This window comes from Suncus etruscus, chromosome 1 (genome assembly GCF_024139225.1).
Source record: "Suncus etruscus isolate mSunEtr1 chromosome 1, mSunEtr1.pri.cur, whole genome shotgun sequence".
Taxonomy (NCBI): Eukaryota; Metazoa; Chordata; class Mammalia; order Eulipotyphla; family Soricidae; genus Suncus; species Suncus etruscus.
This window is the reverse complement of record NC_064848.1, coordinates 119,004,044-119,012,372: the sequence shown is the minus strand read 5'-3', so window position 1 is coordinate 119,012,372 and position 8,329 is coordinate 119,004,044. Positions and strand designations below refer to the sequence as shown.

General features: G+C 33.7%; 1 non-coding gene and 1 pseudogene across 1 annotated transcript; both read right to left on the bottom strand.

Moving 5' to 3' along the window:
• Positions 1 to 685: 685 nt before the first annotated feature.
• Positions 686 to 985, bottom strand: LOC126015405 (histone H3.3A-like; annotated as a pseudogene).
• Positions 986 to 8,015: 7,030 nt separating this feature from the next.
• Positions 8,016 to 8,122, bottom strand: LOC126025814 (U6 spliceosomal RNA). The gene has a single exon (XR_007501527.1). It is a non-coding gene; the product is annotated as a U6 spliceosomal RNA (small nuclear RNA).
• Positions 8,123 to 8,329: the final 207 nt, after the last annotated feature.

Below are 8,329 nucleotides of genomic sequence, written 5' to 3'. Positions count from 1 at the left end.
AGTGTATAGATGGTTTTGCAAAGTACAATGTTCAAGTTATTTATTTTTTGCCATCAATAAGAAATTTACTGTTTTAAAAAAAAATCCAAATGCTGGCATTGTCCAAAAAAATTTAACAGGTTTATTTATAATTGTTATAAAATTGAACTACTAAAATTTGTTCACTGGAACATTTTGCCTTCCCATTAGAGCTTTATGCCCCCGCATTTATATTAAAAATTCAGACACGGGGCCGGAGAGATAGCATGGAGGTAAAGCATTTGCCTTGCATGCAGAAGGGCGGTGGTTCGAATCCTGGCATCCTCTATCGTCCCCTGAGCCTGCCAGGAGCGATTTCTGAGCGTACAGCCAGGAGTAACCTCTGAGCTCTGCCGGGTGTGGCCAAAAGCCAAAAGCCAAAAAAACAAACAAACAAACAAACAAACAAAAAAAAACTCAGATACAAATGAAAATGGAAAAACCGTCAATACCTGATTTCTGTCCCCTATTTTTTTCCTTTGTAATCATATATTTAGGTATATATTTTGACCCCATGGGGGGGAAATCTAAGGTTCAGAACTACCAATAATAGGAAGAGGGACATTTTTTTTTTGAAGAATGAAATGTTTCCCATCATAGTGGATGCTTATGCATGTTCTCCATGTATGTGGCATAATAAATTGCTGGAAGACTTTTGGCATAATTGTTACACATCAAAAAGGCCAACCAGATAGGCCATATTTGTCTCCTGCAAAGCACCAATAGCTGTGCTCTGGAAGCGCAATAGTCCTGAGCAATTTCTTGCACCAGATGCTGGAAGGGAAGTTTGCGAATCAGTTCAATGGACTTCTGATAACGCCGATTTCATGCAATGCCATAGTACCAGGCCTGTAACGATGAGGCTTCTTCACCGCCTTCGGTAGAGGGCGCACTCTTGCCAGCGGATTTTGTAGCCAGCTGATTCCTCGGTGCTTTATCACCGGGCAGTCTGCTTTGTAGGAGCCATGGCAGAGAGACCTTACCCTCCTTCTCCTCAGGCTGGAGCACTGAGGGCAAGCGGAGGCGCTGGCGTTGGGAAGCGAGGCTATTTTTTTTTAAATTTATTGTGCATTTGACCTTATATTGTCTAATATCAATTTGTTTTCTGCTGTATATCACAATATTGTATTTTTGGCCAAAAATCACAAATCATAGGAAATAATAAGTCAAACACTTTAGCTATATTGCTGTTTATTTTTTCCTAATTTTCACTTCTAAATAGACATGAGTCTAATGTCTGAAGCATTTTGTGAAAATATACAATAATTCAATTTTGAAATTGTTATCAATCAATATTATTCACAAAGTCTGGGTACTGTAGAACAAATAAAGACTATCAGATTAGAGATGAAGTAAAGGGCAAGAGATGAAACAGCTGAATGGATTAGGAAGGAATCTTTGGCACTTTGATGGTTGTGAGGCAAAGATCAAAAATAAGGTAAAGGTCAACACCATTATAAATACATTACCTAGTCTATAATGATGTTTTATCGTTGTTTTGTTTTGGAGCTACACCAGGTGGTGCTCAGGATAAGCTTCTGTCTCTGTGCCCAGAGATCACTTCTGGTGGGTTTGGGAAACTATTTGGAAAATGATATCAAACCTAGGTAGGCCACTTACATGGCAAGTACCTTACCTGCTATACTATCTCTTTGAGACTTTTGAGACATTTTTGAAAAGAAAATAATCAATGAGAGCTGGAGCGATAGAGCAGTTGTAGAGTAGTTTGCCTTGCGTGCAGAAAAACCCAGGATGGACCTGGGTTCGATCTCTGACTTTCTATATGATCCCTGTGCCAGGTGTAACAAACAAACAAAACAAAATCACCCCAAAACCCACCAAAAACAAACAAAAAAGAATAATGAATAATTATCTTTGAAAATATAGGGGAATCTCTCTAGATTTATTAGGTGTGTCAATATGTAAATATTGATTTATCTGAAATACCTCTACTCTAGAAAGTTTTTAGAGAATCCATTAGTCATAATATATCATTGCATTATATTATATACATATGTTAAATGTATGTTGCACATATAAGATATATATGTGTTTTGGGCCACACCCAGTCATGCTCAGGGACCATCTGGGGTACCAAGGATCAAACTTTTCAACTACAAGAACCCTACATATTTCAGGAATTTATATAAATTTCAGCACAACTTAAGACAAGGAAAATTTTTTTTACTTTTTCTTCCCTTTGTTCTTGTTTTTATGATAATTAGGAGTTAAGCATTCAATTAGGGTGCACACACACAGTAGGTTGTACTGTTCTAGAGACAGTACAACTTGTTATGGCACCAGACATTCAGAAACAGAGTCCCTGGGATTGTAATTGTGAGGTAATTTGTGAGGTAATGTCTGGATCTAACTTGCAGCCTCATCAGACTCTGGCTTTTAAGGTAGTGTTATGCCCAGACCAAAGTCAAGGCCTTTATGTGTAAAAAGGGTCAACAGGTGGATATTAGTTTCTTGACTTTTAAAAACAAACATTATAAAAAATTTATTTTAAAGTCACTTTACTAACAATACATACACAGAATGGCAAATGCTTTCTTTATTCTAAATATAGCATGAAGACAGAAGCAAATTGAAAATTTATTAGCCAAAATTAGCCATTTGTATTTAACACCAAAAGGCTAATAATTTGATAAATAGAAGTAGATCTTTGAAATAGAATTTACTCTTTTATAGAATTAATTTTTCTTTAATATTCTAAAACTATGAAAATCTTCACTGATTTCTTACTCTTTACACTTTTGTAAATCTCTATATATTTAAAATTAATAGAATAGCATATAAATTAATTAAAAATGGTTGCATTCATAAAAACTGAGAACAGTAAATCATCACTTTTAAAAGGTTAGGATAGTATTTTTAAATAACCTTTTATTTTTACCTATTAAAGAATTATTTCATCAGATGTAGGCATAAGTCTGCCTACTTTCATAGTTAAAACAATCCTTCATAAAAATAGAATTGTTTAAGCTGTATATGCTGCTTTTTAGCAAGACCACATTGAGCTATGAAAGGCTATAAGTTTGAAGATAAACCTATTTATTTTTTTATTCATTATGCTACTCTTTGCTTCCCCATATTATTGAGATTCATGTTCCATTAAGGTAGAGTAGTAAATAGACATAGTGATGAAATTTATTGAGTTGAAAGAAATATTCTGAGTTACCAGGTGATTGAATTAGTAGATCCATACAGTTTCATAAGGAAGTTGGCCAGTTCCACAGAGGTTCTAGAATGTCCCTCAATTTAAATGTCCTAAGGTAAGGTAGATTAATCATGACTCTGTGACTGTTCTTTTGTTTGTTTGTTTTTTGGGCCACACCTGGGAACTCTCAGGGATTACTCTCAGGGATACACCTGGCTATACACTCAGAAATCACTCCTGCCTTGGGGGACCATATAGGACACTGGGGGATCAATTGTAGTGCGGTAATAGGGGGACAAGGCGAGGTCTCTCCTAGGTGATCCGTGTGCAAGGCAAATGCCCTACTGCTGTGATACAGCTCCAGCCATCATAACTCTGTGACTTTGTTTTTGTTTTATTTTGGGGCCACACCCATTGATGCTCGGGGGTTACTCTTGGCTATGTGCTCAGAAATTGCACCTGGCTTGGGGGTACCATATGGGACACCAGGGGATTGAACCACAGTACATCCTAGGTTAGGGCTTGCAAGGCAGACGCTGTACCTCTAGCTGCTAGAGCCACCACTCAGGCCCCACTCTGTGATTTTTATTAACAAGTCATTGAGTGGTAGCTTCACTGATAAAATCATATGCAATTTTGTGTCAAGAGGTTTTTTGTTTGTTTGTTTGTTTTTGGTTAAAGAACATTCCTAAGAAGTATCTTAAAAGGAAGCCCTCAAGACAGATGGCTAATGACTGCTTTGTTCCTGAAAGAAGTATTTGTTGGTACACAGCAGTATGCAATGCAGTTATTAAGAGTTTAAAAAGTGGAGCTGTTGTATGCTAATCTATGCCTTGAAGTTACTCAGTAAACAGTTATTTAGTAATACTGATAGTGATAATTATTAATTTTAGAACTGAGGATTTAGAGTTTTTCTGTGAAACCCAAGGGATTACAAGCACATCATTTAATAATCATTAAAAAGTCATAAACTTATAAATAAAATATAGAGTACTATTTCCTTTTGAGATCAATTTCAAGGAAGTTGCTTGCTAGTTTCTATACTACACACAGAAAATAACTGAAGGAACACTTCAAGCATTGGAACATTCCTTTGGATTGCATCATATAGAGTATATTAATTTCTGCTGGTTTCACCTAACATGGACATGCTTCTTGGACTTTCCATTCAAAAAGCCATATACAGATATGCATGGTGGCCCAGAATAAGTGTTTAGAAGAGACTTCCTAGAGCATTAAATTTTTTCATTGGTCAGTTAACTGGCTTTGAATTATTTTTAATGGATAAAACATTTTAGCAACATTCTCTAGAGACTGATCCATTTTAAATGGAGCATTTCCAATTAATCTAAGAAAGACATTATATAAACACAAGTTAACAATCTCATGGCAATAGATAATAACAATATTGCTGCAAATTATTATAGCTTTATTCACTAAGCAATTCATAGAGTTATTCTAGACATCAAATTCATCCTTGCATTTCCACAATCTCTTTGGATGCAGGTATTATTGTCTATAATTAAGACTCAAGTAAAGATATTAGGTTGAATTATCATTTCACCTCTTTAAAACCTTGGATTACTAAAATTCATCTACTGGTGGAATTACTTGTCTTACAGTTGTGTGTGTGAGAAGTGGTAGGATGGTAAAAATGACATTTGAAGAAAAATAGTATATATACTATGAATATAAAATTAACAAATTTTATGGACCATGTAATATTGAGTTTGCACTTTATAACTCATTTTATATATGAATGATTCATGAATTTATAAATATGATACTCATTGTTGAATTATTTGTTATTAGTAAGATTTAAATGAATTTTTAAAATAACTATACTTCCTATAAAAAGGTATTAATTTTTCTGCAATATCTAAATACATTTTATTTAATGTTGCCCTTTATATATGTATATACATATATCTCAAAATAATTTGTAACATAGTAATGTATAATAATTTAAATGAATTGTTGAACAAATCAAATATTTTTAGTAATATAATTTTTATTTTAAACATAGTGGCTTACATATCGTTCACAGTAATATTCCAGGTACATATTTACATTGAATCAGGGGAATTCCCACCAGCGAATTGTCCTCCTCCCACATCTGCTCCCATCCTGCCTCCCATAACCTCCACTCTCCCCTCGGAGACTGCTAGAATGCGTGGTCCCCTCTGTGTCTAGTTATTACTTAGTGGTCTTATAACTGTTTGGTCTTGGTATCTCCATTTCTGCCCCCTCTAATTGGGAGGCAGGACTAGATAGTTCAAGTTACGTGGTTTTGTTTGAGGAAGAGAAAAGTAATAAAATGGGGTAAAAATCAACTACACCGACTATGGGCAGAGTCATTCTAGAGGCTCTCCTTAGTTTGAGAGACGAAGGGGAAAAAAAGAAGGTGAAACACCACAACAGTTTAAAAAGAGGTATCAAATGAGATATCCAGTGAGCACCAAATCAAATGTTTTTAAACTTAGAATAGAATGGATAAATAAATTATTAAGTTTTTAATACTAGCCATATACTGATGCAATCTGTTTCTTTTGCTATTTCATGGAAATAAGTGGCTAATATGTCTCAAAATATGTTATTTCAATTCTGCTTACTATAATGAGTACTAATGAAGTCATTCGATTCCAAATGACAACTATCTAATTTTGCTTTGTATGAACTTAGACAAAGTGAGTAGACAATTATCAAAACTACTGAATCTATAGGCATATGCAGGAATAGGGTTGAGACATTACTGAGTAGCAGGAAGACACTGAAATACATTTCTTTGTTAATTAATATTCCAACAACAACAGGTGTTAAAAATACAGCTTGGATATTTTTTGCTTTTTGGTAATTATCTGACATGTATGATAGTGATGACAGAATACAAATTAGATATTTTCCCCAGATAATCTGGCACTGACTATTTAATAGTGTTTTTGTTCATGTGGCTTATATAAATTTTAAGTATTATTCATACTTAGTTGAGATGTTGCATCTTTGATATTGATGAGTGAGAAATTGGTTATTATATGTGCTGAAAAAGCTGCTGAGTTCTGTTAAACCCAGAAATTCATCTAAAAGGTTGATTGTACCAGAATGTTAAGAATGGATGTATTTCAGTTGTTCAATGTTTTTGTTTTGTTTGGGCCACACCCATTTGATGCTCAGGGGTTATTCCTGGCTAAGCGCTCAGAAATTGCCTCTGGCTTGGGGGGACCATATGGGATGCAGGGGGATCGAACCATGGTCTTCCTTGGCTAGGCTTGCAAAGCAGACACTTTACCTCTAGCGCCACCTCACCAGCCCAGAGTTGTTCAATGTTTTAAATAAATTTACTGTGCTGGAAGAAAAATACTTGCATTACTTTCACAGGAAACAACATTAGTCAAATGCAAGTTTTAAAATTTGTTATTTCATAAGATAAATAAATATCAAAGATGGTAACAAAAAACTAAATTTAAAGGTAGGCTGTTGTAAATTAGTAAATAATTAAAACACAACTAAACACTAATCTTTGTTGCATATATTCAAAAACTGCAATCAGTTTTAGTGTAACTCAAGTATCCATAAAATAGTAAGACAATTTTATGGAAGTCACTAAATTGGGATTTATTAAATTTTCTTCTCTGCCAGTCAAAGTAAAAAACAAATATATATGTTAATCCATAATTTTAGGATTCATGCTGTCATTCTGATACTTTTGAACCCAAAGTTTTCCCAAATACCTTCTACCAAGCTTTAGCACTAGTATTGGCATAGGCATTTATACAAAGTCTTTTACGAATGTAAATTTGTTACAGGTGTTATATAATAAGAAAATAAATTTTGAGAATGCATGCTTTATAAGCTGATTAAACTGGATACAAGTAAAAAATTCAATTTCTATTTGCTGTAGTTTAATATTGTTGTTCTGTAAATAACAAAAATAATATACTCAATCCAAACATTCTTAAACTATGAAAAATAATATAGATTAAATGTTGAGTAATACCCAATTTATTTTTTATCTAGACCTATTCTATGATTGGTGGAAGTGTATTTAGTTGAACTCTGATTTACTAAAAACCACCAGGGCTAAAAAGCTCTATAATACATGATGAATTGATGTGGTAACTTTGTTCTCACTCAAGACCCTTACTTTTTAAGAGCAAAATGTCACAAAAGTAAAAACAACTATTGTTTCATAAATTACAAGAGATTTAATAGGTGAAATAGAAAATATATTTTAAAGAAAATTAATACAATAAAATACTGAGTGATTTCAAGAATGCAAATACAAGGAATAGGAAAATGAAGCAAAGTGAGAGACCAAAAGAGAGAGAAATAATTGGAAGAAGAAAGAGTTAAAGGAGCAGTGAGCATTAGCTAAACTAAATTTATTTTATCATATTATTTATTTTTATGTACATTGCTTTGAAAATGAAGGTTTTGAAATTGGAATTAGAAAGCTTTTATTGTGGAATTAGCTCTATTGATACCTGTGAAGCTCTTATGCAAGTTATTTGAGACAATAAGCTGTTGAACCTAAGCTGAGGAATAAAATCAATTGGAGATTTGCCTAATAATCTTTATGGCTCTTCTTTTTTCAAGGGATGATGGTGGTCACACCTGACAGTGCTTAGTGCTTATATCACATTTATGGAAAAGTGCCTTAACTACTACACTATCTCTCTAACTCCTCAAAACAAATCTTTTAAGGATCTTTTTGAGTCTTAAAATGCTTTGACTCCTGGAATATTGGTGTATGTAATTTAAGGGAGCCACATATCCAAAAATCACTAGGAATTTACTAGGGGTATATTCTAATGGAAATACAAGCAGTTTAATTATTTTTAATATGGAACACTTCACAAATTTGCTTGTCATCCTTGCACAGGGGCCATGCTAATCTTCTCTGTATTGTTCCAATTTTAGTATATGTGCTGTCAAAGCGAGCACAGAAGTTTAATTTTTTAATTTGATGAAATTAAGAAAGTGAGATATAACAATAATCTTAACACATACTCTTATTCAATCCCCAACACCTTGGTCCCCTGAGACACTTCAAGAAGTATCTTCAATTATAAGGTAATAATATACAGAGATAATAGAGATAAGGGTCAAAAGAATTAGTAGGTAGTAGGAACTTTACCACAAATACCTGAG